Here is a 16,852-nt window from a genome sequence, read left to right on the forward strand (position 1 = left end):
TAGACTGTAAGTAGACTGTTACTATTGCAGAATAGTATTTATACTAAAGTCTCCAGTAAAAATGTATCTGTGTAATAAAGTGCTATGTCATTTGCTGATGACGTTAAATCTTTTGTGATCCCATTTATAGACCACTGTGAAATGAAATACAACTGCAAAATAATGAGCTAACTGCTAACTGAGGTGAGCTGACTGCAACAGTCATCCAGGCCAGGTAGCTCCTTCGGCAACAACAGAGAGTTGTTAAAAGTGATGTTGTAATTCTGCAACAGTGGGCTTTAAGTGGTTAAATTCATTCTTGTAGTGGTCTTGGTGAATAAAATATGGGTCCTGGTTCTTGTTTATCATCCTGCTGCTGTAGTGGTCCTGGTCCCAAAGGCCAGTGGATCGAAACCATCCTTTTCTATACCTTTAGATTATGATACTGACACAATGACACAGTTGGGAAGAAACGGTGTGTTGGGGATGTGGGGGTTCCATTCAGAGCTGATGTTACTATAGCTTTACTTCAAACCCAAGTGTCAGAAAACTTCATTATTGACTAATCAGCCATAAAATTAACTATAACATCTATTCTACTACAACCAAGTGTTTATATACTATGTTAACATTACTAAGAATCTAAAGGTTGAGTCATAGCAACTGGACTTTCAGTTTTAAGGCCTCAACGTTTCACCACCCATCCAGGTGGCTTCATTAGTCTAAGAGAAAGTTGGACTGAAACCTGCAATTTATCTGACAGAGATACATTGGAACTGAAAGTCTAATTGCCACGACTCAACCTTTGATAATTTGCTTTTTTTTTCTCTGACTTTTTTCTCAGAATTCTTCTTTTTCTCTGAATTGTGACTTTTCCCCTCAGACAAATATCACAGTGTCCATAATCCTCTTCTGTAAAGCTTTGAGACTAACTGAATAGATAAACATGCTGCCATGACAAAGTGCAGCTGACCTGGTTGAGCTCAAACTGCCGTTGTTTCAGACAAATAAAGGCACTTGAAGACTTGTAACACAGAAACGACTTCAATACTTCACCATCAAAGCTGTGCTATTAGTTTGGAGGTATGACTTCCAACTCATTTGTGGGCAAACTCTGAATACAGACAAGTCACCAGAAGGGAGACGTCCCTGGGTGGACTTGAACCACCAACCTTTCAGTTAACAGCCGAATGCACTGACCTATTACGCCACAGAGACTGTCAGTGGAACATTTTTCATTTTCATTTCCTCTCTTAGCAACACATTTTCAGACCTGGTTTCCCACTGACTGTCTAAACAAAGCACAATACATATGACTGCACATAATTTCAGGTGGGCATTAAGAAGAAGCCCTGTGTGAGGTTTGAGCTTTTTATATATGTATGAAAAGAAGAAAGTTCCACCTTTTATGTTTGGATGTTTTGAGAACAGTAAGATGTTGATGTGCAGGACCACAGGATTTTTTAAAGCCAGATCCCATCCCTCTGGGATATAATTGGGATCAAGTCAAAGTCCAGATGGCTAACCATTACACCATGGAAACAAGACACAAAGCATAGGGCTGTGCACCCAATTGACTATGTTTATGTGTAATGGCTTCATTTTTGAGCCACTGTGTCAACGCTAACCTTCTCAACTTCGACACAAACAGTTCCTTCAGTCCTCGTAGTTCACCAAGTGCTGAGTTACAAAGAAAAACTTGACACACTCCTATGGGCAATTTAGAATAACCAACCAACCTGACATACATGTTTTTGGACTGTGGGAGGAAACCAGAGTAGCTCCACACAAGCATGTGGTTGATTGTGGTTGTGGTTGTGCTCGACTGCACAGGAGTTGTTCATCATTCATTGAAAGAGACAGAAACCATATAAGACAGAGAGAGAGAGACACATCTGCTGTAAAAATCAATCAGAGGAAATAACAGCACTGTTGCAACAACTTACAGACTTTCCTTTAAGTCCAAATCTGTTAGTAGTTCATTTCACTGTTCAGTTTGGTAGTTCATGCATGGCATAGTTTTCCAGGTAATGTGTTAATTTCACATGTTGATGAGTGTAAATGATTTGAAAAGAAGCCTCTGTGTATATACTACGTGGACATTCAGTGTGTAACAGTCAGTCTCTGTTGTTGCTGAAGGAGCTACCTGGCCTGGATGACTGTTGTGTTGCTGTTGTTGAGTTAGTCTGTTGCTGTTTCTGTCTACAAAGATATAAAAAAAACTGTATTATATAAATATTTTTAGTATTAATACAAAATAAGTGGTCACATCTGAGTCGGGCAGCCAAAAAAGAGCTCCAGCAGATCCTTGTGACCCTGGTTCAGGAATAAGTGGGTATAGAAGATGGATGGGTCACATCAATGTAACAGGAATATATTGCATTGTGAATATTGTATTTTATTAATACTGTATATTAATATTGTAATAATATTGCATATGATTCCACTTTAATTACTTTCATTTGGGTGTGTTTGGGCAGCCCCTCTCAGTAGCTGGTAGTGGTAAGTGCCCAGCGCACAGTGAGCATGTTGACATTTCATGGTCAGATCAGGTGTCATGATGTGAAGACATCAGCTTGTAGGAGGAGCAGAGGCATTGGTGATGAAATGGAAGCGTTCCTGCGTGCCATGTGTGAGAGCTGGGTTCGATTCTCGGACAGTGCAGAAGTGGTTTTAAATTGCCATGTGTCAGCACTTAGTTGTTACAGCTTTCTAGGCTGCTGTGCCGGGGACTTGGATGTTTGGACCATTCTGCGTGTTCTCCTGATCTAAGTTCAGTTGAGAATGTTTGGGCATTGATGGCAGGAGAACTTTACAAAAACAGATGCCAGTTCCAGAACGGTGGGGCTCCTTACTAGTGATTTTTTTTTACACTTAGTTCTGTCTTAGGGTTTTTTTTTTGGGCTATTTTCTTAAACTTTTGATCAGCTGATGAACAACCTGTTTAAATGCAGTTTTCAATAAATTGTTTACTCTCTGATTTTATCTCTTGCTCCTGTACATTCTTTCAGCATTTTGAAGTTAGGTTATGGTTCAGTGTAGTGCTAAGTGTCAACTGCTTGGCCATAGAAGCTACTACTACAAATTTGGCCTTGTTATTCATTTTTGCAGTGGTAATGTACTTGCAATGCTTGGGACTCAAACCCAGTGCAACTGTTTGGAAGGCAGCTATGCTCACCACTACACCAGCATCACTGATGCACTACGATGTTGTAATCAAGATTATGATTTATAAGGTGAAAGTGATGAAGTAAAATTCAGATTCCATCCATGAAGACATTTGAGCAGACAGTTCAGATTTTAATCTACCTTTCTGTTTGTCCAGAACCTGCTCATTGATTCATGGTTTAGTACAAAAAAAAAAACTGACCACGTAGCCTAATGGACAAGGCGTCTGACTTCGGATCAGAAGATTGAGGGTTCGAGTCCCTTCGTGGTTTGAGTTTGACTCCAGCTGGATGTGTTGGAGTTTGGTCTACAGTAAGCTGACCACTAAGGATGCTTTACCCATGTTCCTTGAGTTCCACGGCTAGTTTCCTACTTATGTTTATAACATCTTAAGTCTTTTTTGATCCTCCACTCTGCCCTCTGTTGCTCCTGGAAATAGGGGTAGGGCACAGAGACGATTGGATTCTACAATTACATTTCACACTTTAGACTTTTGTCAGATGCATTTTAATTCTAAAGTTACAGACGTGTCAAAACAATGACCAGTATGGGGGCTGGAACCCATGACCTTGGTGTTGTCCAATCTATGTCAAGCAGTTAATATTAAGATTTCTGTCTTATGCAGGTGATTAAATTGATCATAGTTACAGGGCAGAGCTCAGTTTAACCTGAATTATTTTCATATAGTGGTTCCATGATGACAGATTATGAATCAGTGCAGTAACATTAGACTGTAATTAGACATTACAGTTACTGTTGCAGTAAACCTGGAAATTCTGCACAGATCAACTACTTTAAACATTCAGAACAATGTGATAAGGTGACTGAGCGGTTAAGGTGATAGACTGCTAATCCGTTGTGCTCTGCACACAGGTTTGAGTCCCATCTTCTTCGTGAATGCTCTTATTTGGTGTTCAAAGATTATTGATTATAAATGTGTTGTTATTAATCATTACAAATAAAAGAATATAATATACATGTTCTCCCCATGACTGTGTGGGTTTACTCCAGGTACTTCAGTCCAAAAACATGCACGTTAGGTTGACTGATGACCCTGAATTCTCTATAGGAGTGAGTGTATTTGCCTGGAGGTGTAACCGACATCAACAGCAGACAACATACTGACTTTATGTGGTCAGTGTGCACCACTACCACTTTATCTTGAAAGTCAAACTCAAGTGGGAAAGTATATACATCACTAACACTAGATGATGATTCCTAAGGGACAACTCATTGTTGAGGGGATTCAAATCTGCTCAGGGAGACCCCAATGCATTTCAAGTCCTTTGCTTTAACCACTCAGCCACAACAATTTATAGTGAAGCTTAATTTGCTGTATTTAAAACTGAAATATGTGCATTTGTTTTATTTTCAAAAAAAAACATTTCTCTGCACATAAGTGTAGGTTAAGGTGTGTTACTAGGTGTGGAAACCTCTTATTTTCTACCTTGCTGTAATTTGTCTCAGACTAATATGCATAACCTTTTCTAATATACATGGCTGTGTTTAATTGCAATGCTGTATTAGTCGAACCCCTAGATCTAGTCCAAGTGTGAAGAAATCTGCTGAAAGGATAGATTTTCCATTGATGGAAAATGTCTATTCAATACAGACAATACTGTTTCTTTACCTGTGGTGTTCAGTTGCAGTACAAATTTGTACTTCAAACAGATTTGCCTTCAATCACTCAATTCAATTCAATTCAATTCAATTCAATTCAATTCAATTCAATTCAATTCAATTCAATTCAGTTTTATTTGTATAGTGCCATATCACAATACAATCATCTTAAGGCAGTTTACAAAAATCAAAACCCCAACAAATACCTTTTGAGCAAGCACTTGGTGACAGTGCAGAGGAAAAACTCCCTTTAACGGAAGAAAAAACCTGCAGCAAAACCAGGCTCAGTTTGGGCGACCACTCTTATCATGGGCTAAAAAGAACACATGCTTCGAAAATGCTACCTCAGAAAACGAGGTCAGAGAAGAGGAGTAACACACTCACTGAAGGTGACTTTGGCTTCGTCCTCTACACATAACTCTCATCACCTGTTCTCTGTGCTCTTCAGAGAGTGTACCAGCTACTATGTGCGAGGATCCATGGGTTATCATTATCGATGGTTATTACTGGCCATTCCAGAAGCTGGGTACTCACTTCCCTGTCGTGCCTCACAGCAGGCTGACCAGTAGATTCTACTTGTAGTGCTCCACGACACTCCCCCCTCACCCTGAATGGTGATGGGCTCCATCGGTGTCCTCCTTCTGAAGTCTATGATGAGCTCCTTTAACGTGTCCACGTTCAGGAACAGGTGGATAGGCTGAGACCACTCCAAAAAGTCTCTGATCAGTGTCCTGCAAACCAACTCCTTTCAGGAGTAATTCAGCGCATCAAATGGAGCTACAAAGAGGTCACAGCTATGGTTGGTAAGTTTGTCAAGCTGCATGTTTTTTGAAACTAAGATCATTTCTGCCCAGTTTTGAACCAAGGACATTTTGTGTGTTAAACAAACATGATGACCACTACACTACAGAAACTGACACACGTTTGAAGCTGAGAACATGGCACTGGGAAATGCAACATTGTACAATAAGCCCATAGGGCACGTCCTTAGGAGAAGCTAAATTCAAATGATCCAACTGTGTGTCATCTTTAGGAAATCATAAAGGAGCCCTGAGAGATTTCTTCAAAACATACAGTTGTGTTCCTGTAGTGTAGATGTTAACATGTTTGCCTTACACACAGAAGGCCCCTGCACCAGCCTTGAAAGTTGGAAAAGAAAAGTACTACAACATGTTCCCCCCTTGATCAAACATCTCCATGTCACTGCCAATAACATGTGCAGTCCATACTCTTCAGTCCTTATCCTTCAGCTGGTATTCCCAGGCAGTCTTCCATTAAAATACTGATCTGAGTTCAAATCTCAGTGGGACGTGTTGAAGAAAAACAGCAATAATAAATAAAACAGTACTTTTCTGAAACATGAGATATCAGTCAATAACTTATCAGCACAATGAGTAGTGAATAAAGGAAGTTCAGCTGCACATTCAACATATTTCAGCTACACTGAAATAAAATAAACAATTCCAGCTCCCAAAGAACCGAGTCTCCGAATATAGTCAGACTAATTCATAAAGATAAATCTGACCTTAATGTTCTGACAACATTAAGGTCAGATTGTGATGCATTGGTCACCATGACTGAGCGATCTAAGTGTTGCTTTCAGTTTGTAGTTTTCTCTGTATTGGTCTTCACTGATAATGTACTGTAAACAGTAACAAAGCTGTGAGGAGGTGACTGAGTGGTTAGGGTGATGGACTGCTAATTCACTGTACAGTGCACAGATTGGTATGAATCCTATTCATGTCATAAATCTTGCTTTTAGAAGTGATGTTAAGACAACAAAACCTCAAGTATTATGTTTGCTTCAGTACGGAGGATGGTTTTAGTCCATCGACCTTGGGATGGTGGGTCCAGCACACTTCTTCAGTCAACATGTTGCCATTTCATGAGACTGGCATGATGTGGGTCACCAATATCTGCACTCTGTTCCAAAATCCTTGATAAGATGGTTTAACCCTCTAGGGTCGACGCACGCGCCGACGCGTTTTGACGCATCTTTTTCTGATAAGGCCGAAACAAACTTAAATTACTCCGTCAATTCTGATCGTACAGATAAAAGAAGTATATCATTCAAATCTGTAAAGGGTCTAGTTTTAGTGGTATACCATCATAATAACAACAAAACATTGTGCTTTTTTTAAATAAAGAAAGCCGACAGGGTGCGCTCTCGGACTTTTCTGTCTCTGCCATTTCTCTTCACAGACGCGTAAATAAAACAACCAGAATCTCAGCGAATACTTGGCTCATAAAAATAAGAATTATATGGCTAGAAAGTTTGAAATGTTTTCTTTTGAGTGAAACAATTCAAGTCAAAAACAAATCATCACTTTTTATTTAATCCGTATGAACGTAAGGAGAAGTCCGTTTTTTCCTGTCTCACCTCATTACAGGTAATGCGGTCCCGCCTTGTACACTGTCCACTGTTCACATGTAAATAATCTCAGGTGAACCAGGTAAATATGTGCACGCCCCCGAGAAATGACACAAAATATCAAACTTCATCATAGAATTTACTCACTTTTTCGGCGCATTTGGATGATGGCGCGTTACGCACGTGAAGCGGTGCTCCTTACATTCCACACAGAGACAAATAGTTTAGCTTGTCCTCAGAGTAAAAACACTGATTTTAACTCAAATGAGGATCGTTTGGCTCCTCATTGTTTTGTATTGTACAGCACTAATCCGTCCCATCTACATTGACTGAAAGGCTCATTATGCGCGCCTTTGTCTGGTCGTTCAGTGCGTCTTTTGTGTTCTCAGGTAAATCACATGACTATTCATCCTGAGCCACACCCTCTTGCATATAGCCTTTCTGGACAAAAAGTGTCTTAGAAAATTTAAATCAGTGTATTGTTTACTGTGAATGTGTGAACAAGATGACATTCACAGCACTCTGACGTAAACACTTTAGCCTACAACATGCAGGTCTCCAAAGTCTTGTGAACCAATGTTCTGTTTGTGTTTTATGGTCTTATTTCAGTGAGTAAAAAATTGTAGTTTTTCACTAACCATGCATAAACACTTTTTTCTCAAAAACACAATAATGTATAAACTTGCTGCTCACATATTATTGTAGCCAATTTTGTGCTGATTACAGTGTTATTAGACTTTAGACATTAATATGTTTAAAAAACACTGAAAAAAGCACAAATGTCAGGACATGTCAAAATTTGTCCAGGCCCCAAAAACCCCCTCAGACCCCAAAGGGTTAAAGCAGTTTGACACAAAGTTGTCTTTTGAAACACACTAATCTGATCTGGCTTGTCAGGAGAGGGATTTGAACCCACGCTTCCAGAGGAGGCTGCGACCTGAATGCAGCGCCTTAGACCGCTCGACCACCCTGATTGTTACTATAAAAATACACAAATTTTGAATGACAACATATTCACTAGCGTATCAACACTACTGCGCGTGTCATGGCCCCTTGAAAACTGATCTCTGCTGAAGACATTCCAGACTAATTCAGTGACATGGAGATTTTTGATCCAGGGAGGACACTGGACAAACTGCTCTCTATCAAATGTATAAGACCAGGTGTCAAGCTGCGGAGACATCAGTTTCTAGGCGAGCCAGATGCATTGGTGGTTCAATGGAAGAATTTTTGTCTGCCACGTGGGAGGTCTGGGTTGGATTCCCAGCCAATGGATAAACATCTGTAAATTACCATGTTGTAGTACTTCTCCAACTTTCAAGGCTGGTGCAAAAACAGAGCTCTTGCCTTGACTGTTGAATATCACTTATGGAAAACTCATCCTGAGCTTACGAAATGTAGCTATGACGCAATCTCTGTGTAGCTGCATCTGATAGCGTACACGTCATATCGTTCATTTCTCTCATTCGTTTATTCTGTGTCCATTGCCACCCCCCTGTAAATTGATCTCAACCAAAGACATTCCAGACTAATTCTTTGTATAGAATAGAAGAAGAGTTAGTCTGTCTGGGGCCAGTCATGTATAGTGGAAATTCATTTACAGCCAATGAAATTTTACACTGCTCTTGAAGCACAGAAGAAAATACATCTTTTAAAAAATAGAATTACTGTGTGTGGTTCAGGGTATTATTTTATATGGACATTTTAACAAAGCCACTGAAGTAAACAATAGGTGCACCTCCACTGTATTTAATGCAGTTTGTATTTTTGTTGTCTATAAAAGTTTGTGTGGTCATTGTTGTAGCTAGTGCAGCCATGATATCTGAATATAGGTCCTTCTATTTGGTTCTTCTGCAATAATAAATGGACACATTACTTTTTATACCTCCCCAGTATTTCTGTACAGTTTCCACACCCATTAACACACTTTAACCTCCACTTGTTAGAAAATAAAACAAATGTTTAAACATTTTTCTGTTTTTAAATATATCAGTTTCAACTGGCCTAGAGTTGTATGAGCAAGTTGTTGAGGCCGAGTGGCTTTCATCACTTTTTAAAGGCTGTTTTCTTTAATTTCTATCAAACAAACAATCTTAAAAAAATATAAATAAACATTGAGCAAATGAGTCCAAATCTGTTTTTCTTTGAAATGTGAACACAGACTGTTCTATTGCATGTTAGCACACAAACACAGTGGGACATCAGTTCCCCCTCTAGGTAGCAATTCTCTAGTGACCAAAGTTAGGTTATGGTTTAGTGTATCTCACAGAACTGGCTGTCTTCTTCTTCTCCTCCTCTTGGCGGCTCCCTTCAGGGGTTGCCACAGTGAATCATCTGCCTCCATTTAACCCTATCCTCTGTATCCTTCACATCCACACCAACTATCCTCATGTCCTCCTTCACTACATCCAAGAACCTCTTTTTTGGTCTTCCTCTAGGCCTCCTTCCTCAGCATCCTTTTACCAGTGTATTCACTGTCCCTCCTCTGAACATGTCCAAGCCATCTCAATCTGGCTTCCCTGGCTTTTTCTCCAAAACATCTAACATGAGCTGTCCCTCTGATGTACTCATTCCTGATCCTATCCATCCTCGTCACTCCCAGAGAGAACCTCAACATCTTCAGCTCTGCTACCTCCAGCTCTGCCTCCTGTCTGTTTCTCAGTGCCACTGTCTCTAAACCAGACAACATTGCTGGTCTCACCACTGTCTCTTACACCTTTCCTTTCATTGTTGCTGACACTCTTTTGTCACACATCACACCTGACACTTTCCCCCACCCGTTCCAACCTGCTTGCACACGTTTTTTCACTTCTTTTCCACACTCTCTGTTGCTCTGGACGGTTGACCCTAAATATTCAAAATCCTCAACCTTCTTCACCTCTACTCCCTGTAACCTCACCATGCTACTTGAGTCTCTCTCATTTACACACATGTACTCTGTTTTACTGCGACTAACCTTCGTTCCTCTCCTTTCCAGAGCAAACCTCCACCTCTCTAGAGTTTCCTCCACCTGCTCTCTGCTCTCACTACAGATGACAATGCCATCTGCAAACATCATGGTCCAGATTCCTGTCTAACCTCATCTGTCAGCCTGTCCATCACCACAGCAAACAAGAAGGGACTCAAAGCCGATCCTTGATTCAGCCCCACCTCCACCTTGAACTCCTCTGTGACCCCTACACCCTACACCTCACCACTGTCTTACAGCTCTCATACATGTCCTGCACCACTCGAACATACTTCTCTGTCACTCCTCATACAAAACCACAGCTCCTCTCTCAGCACCGTCATCCGCTTTTTCCAAATCTACAAGGACACAATGCAGCTCCTTCTGGCCTTCTCTGTACTTCTCCATCAGAATTCTCAAAGCAAATATTGAAACTGTGATACTCTTTCTTGGCATGAAAGTCATCTGGAACAACCTCCTGACCTCCCAGAGCCTGTTTCAGCTCCTCACTGAAAGCCACACAACACTGTTTTCAACTTCCACCACTTGGTCCTCTGCTCTGCCCTTATCCTCTTCATCTTCCTCACCACCAGTCATCCTACACACCACCATCCTATACTGTCTGGCTACACTCTCCCCAGCCACTATTTTACAGTCACTGATCTCTTTCAGGTTGGAACGTCTGCACAAAATGTAATCAACTTATGTGCTCCTGTCTCCACTCTTATATGTCACCCTATGCTCCTCCCTTTTCTGGAAAAATGTGTTCACTACAGCCATTTCCATCCTTTTTGCGGTCTGCTACCATCTGTCCTTCTGCATTCCTGTCATGCATACCAAACTTACCCTTCACTTCCTCGTCACCTCCGTTTCCCTGACCAACGTGTGTTGAAATCTGCCCCAATCACCAGTCTCTCACCACTAGGGATACCCTGAATCACCTCATGCATTTCCCTCCAGAATTTCTCCTTCTCTTCTAACTCACATCCTGCCTGTGGGGCATAACCACTGACAACATTCACCTTCCAGCTTCAGACTCATCACCCTATCTGACACTCTCTTCACCTCCAGAACATTCCTAGCAAGATCCTCCTTCAGGATAACTCTTACTCCATTCCTCTTTCCATCCACACCATGATAAAGCAGCTTGAACCCTGCTCCTAATCTATAGGCCTTGCTACCTCTCCACCTGGTCTCCTGAACACACAAGCTATCCACCTTTCTTCTCTCCATCATATCAGCCAACTCTCTAGTTTTCCCTGACAAAGTCCCTACATTCAGACTCCCTACACTAAGTCCTACACTCCTGCCCTTCCTCTTCTCTCTTTGCCTACGAACCCACCTTCCTCCTCTCCTTCTTTGACCAACAGTAGTGCAGTTTCCACTGGCACCCTGTGGGTCAACAGCACCAGTGGTGGTCATTGTTAACCTGGGCTAGGACCGATTTGGTATGGAGTCGTATTTGTGATTCACATGTTTGATGTGGCTGAAATTTTATGTCGGAGGACCTTCCTGACACAACCCTCTGCATTTACCCGGACCTGGGACCGGCACATGAAGACACTGGATTGTGCCCCCCTGTGGTTGCATTTGGGAAATTATTTAGTAAATTCTTAAATATAATACTTAGATACTTAGGCAAGGCAAGTTTATTTATATAGCACAATTCATACACAGAGTAATTCAAAGTGCTTTACAGAAATAAAAGACACATTAAATGTACATTGGCAAAAATCAAAATGAGAAACAGTAAATAGTAGGAAATTTACTTGAAATTAGAGAAAAAATAATGTAGATAAAACACTTTTAGTTGTTGTACGCAGAGCTAAAAAGAAAAGTTTTTAAGCTTGACTCAAACATTGACAGAGATGAGGTTTGTGTAACATCATCAGGAAGACTATTCCAGGTTTTAGCTGCATAAAACTGAAACACTCTTTCTCCATGTTTAGTCTTGACTCTGGGCATGAGTAGAAGGCCTGTCCTTGATGTTCTCAGAGGTCGAGATGGTTCATACGGCATCAACATGTCAGAGATGTACAGGGGTGCAGAGACTTATACACAAGAAGTGCTGTTTTAAAGTCCATTCTCTGAGCGACAGCAAGCCAGTGCAGAGATCTGAGAACAGGAGTAATGTGGTTGTAGTTCCTGGTTCTAGTTTTGAGAGCCCTGTGAGCAGGCCGTTAGAGTAGTCTAACCTGCTGGAGATAAATGCATGGATGAGTCTCTCCAAGTCTGGTTTAGACATGATCCCTTTGAACCTGACAACGTTTTTGAGATGGTAAAATGCTGATGATGTAGTTAATTTAATATTGCTGTTAAAATTCAAGTCTGAGTCCATGATTACCCCTAGACTTCTTGCTGGGAGGAAAAAGAAATTATTGTTCCCATTTTATAAAACATTTTTAAAACTTACTAACTTAAAGAAAAAAATTAGTCTTGCATCACTCAGACCAATGAGACTGCACTATCACAGTAAAGGGAATTGAACTGTCTGTCTCAGGATTTCATTATGTTGGTAGCTACATTGTAAGTCATGTTTCATAACAAGACCTTGCTGTTGTTTTAAGCTGATCCCACTGAGATTTGAATTCAGATCACTGGATTCAAAGTCCAGAGTGCTAACCATTACAGCACAGAACCCTGCTGTTTATGACCTCTGTGATCAGAAACATGTGGGACAGTGACCATGTGACGCCCTGTTCACGATCAATTACTCATTTTCTTTATTAGTTCATTCAAAGTTTGATTTCTTGCTCCTCTTGTTTGAAATTAGTTGGTCACAGTAGCTCAGTTATACCGAAAACCGTCTTGAAAAGACGATAGCAAAATAAGATAAAAAGTAACATAGGTAAAAATAAGATAAGACAAATATAATACAATTATATACACCAATGGTTCTCAAACTTTTCCTGCCATTCCCCACTTAAGGCCGAGCATACAGTTTCAAGCCCCATTTCACCCCCAAAAATGACAATGAAACTTATTTCAAACTTAAAATATTCAAATTTATTCAAAATAACTTCTAAATAAATAATACAGAGTTCAAAGTTCCCCACCTGTCACGGCGTCAGGCCCCATCAGTGGGGCGCGCCCCACAGTTTGAGAATCACTGATATACAAAGTGATACAAGAAAAATTCAATTCAATTCAATTCAATTCAATTTTATTTGTATAGCGCCAAATCACAATACAAATCATCTCAAGGCACTTTACAAAAACTAAAACTAAAAACCCAACAATTCCCTTATGAGCAAGCACTTGGCGACAGTGGAGAGGAAAAAACTCCCTTTAACGGAAGAAAAAACCTCCAGCAGAACCGGGCTCAGTTTGGGCGGCCATCTGCCTCGACCGGTTGGGGTGAGTGGATAGAGCAGAGAGAAAAGAACAGCAACAATAAACAACAAATAGACACGGCAGGTTGGTGGGACCAGTAACTGCACATCAGCGATATACAGCTCCAGGACCAGGGACACCTGCAGAAGGTACAGAGAGAATAGAGAGAAAGGGAGAGAGCACAAACTAGGGGAGAGAGAGAACACAAGGTTAGTAAGATTCAATGGTGGAATATACACGAGGTGGGAGGAGAGAAGAGAGGGGAGGGGAAGGGAAAAGGGGGGGGTTAGGGTAGGGGATCTCAGTGCACCGATAGTCCTCGGGCAGTCTAGGCCTATAGCAGCATAACTAAGGGATGGTTCAGGGTTGCCTGAAGCCAGCCCTAACTATATGCTTTGTCAAAGAGGAAGGTTTTAAGTCTATCCTTAAAAATATAGAGAGTGTCTGCCTCCTGAACCCAGGCTGGGAGCTGGTTCCATAGGAGAGGAGCTTGATAACTAAAGGCTCTGCCTCCCATTCTGCTTTTGGAAACTCTGGGAACCACAAGTAGACCTGCACTCTGAGAGCGAAGTGGTCGATTGGGATAATATGGTACTATGAGGTCTTTAAGGTATGAAGGAGCTTGATTATGAAGGGATTTGTATGTGAGAAGAAGGATTTTAAATTCTATTCTATATTTTACAGGGAGCCAATGAAGAGAAGCCAATATAGGAGAAATATGATCTCTCTTGCTAGTTCCTGTCAGGACTCTAGCTGCGGCATTCTGGATTAATTGGAGGCTTTTTATGGAGATATTGGGACATCCAGATAGTAATGAGTTACAGTAATCTAGCCTTGAGGTAACAAATGCATGGACTAGTTTTTCTGCATCATTTTGAGACAGGATGTTCCTATTTTTGGAAATGTTGCGCAGGTGAAAGAATGCAGTTCTAGAGATTTGTTTTATGTGTGAGTTAAAGGACATGTCCTGGTCAAAAATAACTCCAAGGTTTTTTACTGTAGTGCTGGAGGCCAGGGCTATGCCATCTAGAGTAGCTATTATTTGAGAAAAGTTATTCCTGAGATTTTTTGGCCCAAATATAATGACTTCTGTATTCTCCGAGTTTAAAAGTAAAAAGTTACTGGTCATCCAGGCCTTTATGTCAGTTAGACAGGCTTGAAGTCTGGTTAACTGGTTTGTGTTAACAGGTTTAATAGATAGATATTGATATACCACAGCTATGCAGTGTCATCTGCATAGCAGTGGTAATTAATAGAGTGCTTCCTAATGACATATCCTAAAGGAAGCATGTACAGGGTGAAAAGAATCGGTCCTAGAACGGAGCCTTGTGGAACTCCATAACTAACTTTTGTTCGTGTGGAAGGTTCATCATGGACATGAACAAACTGGAATCTTTCCGATAAATAGGATTGGAACCACTTTAACGCTGTTCCTCTGATACCAATCACATGCTCCAGTCTCTGTAATAAGATATTGTGGTCAATGGTGTCGAATGCTGCACTAAGGTCTAGGAGGACAAGTATTGAAACAAGTCCATTATCTGAGGCTAAGAGAAGATCGTTGGTAACTTTCAACAGTGCTGTTTCTGTACTATGATGTGCTCTAAATCCTAATTGAAAATCTTCAAATAGTTCATTCCTGTGTAAGTGGTCTGATAGCTGCTTAGCAACAGCTTTTTCTAGGATTTTAGAAATAAATGGCAGGTTGGATATTGGTCTATAATTAGCCAAGACTCCTGGATCAAGACTAGGCTTTTTGAGTAAAGGTTTGATTACTGCAGTCTTAAAGGCCTGTGGTACGTAGTCTGATACTAGAGATAAATTTACCAAGTCCAATAAAGATGAGTTGATTAATGGCAGGGTGTCTTTAAGCAGTCTAGTCGGGATGGGGTCTAAGAGACACGTTGATGATTTCGATGAAGCAACTACTGATGTAAATTCAGAGAGATCTATGGGAGAGAAGCAGTCTAAACATAACTGAGGTCCTACAGATGATTCAAGAGCTACTGTAGTAGAAGATTCATTTATTGCAGCTATAGGAAGCATCTGCTGAATTTTATCTCTAATAGTTGTGATTTTATTTGTAAAGAAACTCATAAATTCATCACTGCTGAGAGTTAAGGGAACACTGGGCTCAACAGAGCTGTGACTTTTTGTCAGCCTGGCTACTGTGCTGAAAAGAAACCTGGGATTGTTCTTATTTTCCTCGATTAGTGATGAATAGTATGCAGTTCTGGCTTTACGGAGAGCTTTTTTATATGTTAGTAGACTGTTTTTCAGGCTAGAAAAATTTCCTCTAAGTTTGTGGAACGCCACTTCCTTTCCAGCCTTCGTGATGCCTGCTTTAAGGTACGAATATGTAAATTATACCATGGGGCTAGTCTTCTCTGTTAACTTCTGATTTATTTGATTTATATGTTCGAGGGGCAGACACAGTCTCTATGTGGTTTGAGGGGGGCGGCGGCTCTAAGGAAACTGCAGAGAGGCGTTTTAGACTGAGTCTCTGCATCCCGGTCCCCACCCTGGATTGTCAGGCTTTAGGTTGGCTAATAAACTCGGCCAAATTTCTAGAGATGAGAGCTGCACCATTCAAAGTGGGATGGATGCCTTCTCTCACTACCAGACCGGGTTTTCCCCAGAAAGTGGCCCAATTGTCTATGAAGCCCACATCGTTTGCTGGACACCACCTAGACAGCCAGCGGCGGAACGACGACATGCGGCTAAACATGTCATCGCTGGTCAGATTGGGGAGGGGTCCAGAGAAAACTACGGAGTCCGACATTAATTTAGCAAAGTTACACACCGACTCAACATTAATTTTAGTGACCTCCGATTGGCGTAATCGGGTGTCACTGCTGCCGACGTGAATAATAATTTTCCCATATTTACGATTAGCCTTAGCCAGCAGCTTCAGATTTGCCTCGATGTCGCCTGCTCTGGCCCCAGGAATACATTTGACTATGGTCGCTGGTGTCTCTAGCTTCACGTTCCTGACTATGGAATCGCCAATTATCAGAGTCGGTTTCTCAGCGGGTGTGTCGCTGAGCGGGGAAAATCTATTAGAAACATGAACAGGCAGGTGATGAGCCGTAGGCTTCTGCTTAGGAGTATGTTTCCTTCGGACCGTCACCCAGGCTAATTCTCCGGGCTGCTCCGGAGCTGCCCTTGGACCGCTAACAGACCCTGAGCTCGGTGGCTCCACACCAGCTAACGGGGCTAGGCTAGCTGGCTTTTGTTCGAAGGTGCGGAGCCGCGCTTCCAAATCAGTGATCCTCGCCTCCAAGGCTAACAGAACCTTACACTTAATACAGGTATCATTATCGCTAAAGGAGGCAGAGGAATAATTAAACATGTGGCACACCGAGAGAGAGAGAGGGAGAGGCCATGTTAGCAAGCTAACTAGCTAGCTAAGCTAACCGGTAGGCCAACGAGCG

General features: G+C 41.3%; 3 non-coding genes across 3 annotated transcripts; 1 reads left to right on the forward strand and 2 right to left on the reverse strand.

Moving 5' to 3' along the window:
* Positions 1–1,123: 1,123 nt before the first annotated feature.
* trnan-guu (transfer RNA asparagine (anticodon GUU)) lies at positions 1,124–1,197 on the reverse strand. The gene has a single exon. It is a non-coding gene; the product is annotated as a tRNA-Asn (tRNA).
* A 2,149-nt stretch (positions 1,198–3,346) lies between these two features.
* Positions 3,347–3,419, forward strand: trnar-ucg (transfer RNA arginine (anticodon UCG)). Its single transcript has one exon. It is a non-coding gene; the product is annotated as a tRNA-Arg (tRNA).
* A 2,189-nt stretch (positions 3,420–5,608) lies between these two features.
* trnav-aac (transfer RNA valine (anticodon AAC)) lies at positions 5,609–5,681 on the reverse strand. The gene has a single exon. It is a non-coding gene; the product is annotated as a tRNA-Val (tRNA).
* Between the last annotated feature and the right edge of the window lie 11,171 nt (positions 5,682–16,852).

Source organism: Mastacembelus armatus, unplaced genomic scaffold (assembly GCF_900324485.2).
Source record: "Mastacembelus armatus unplaced genomic scaffold, fMasArm1.2, whole genome shotgun sequence".
NCBI classification, from domain to species: domain Eukaryota; kingdom Metazoa; phylum Chordata; class Actinopteri; order Synbranchiformes; family Mastacembelidae; genus Mastacembelus; species Mastacembelus armatus.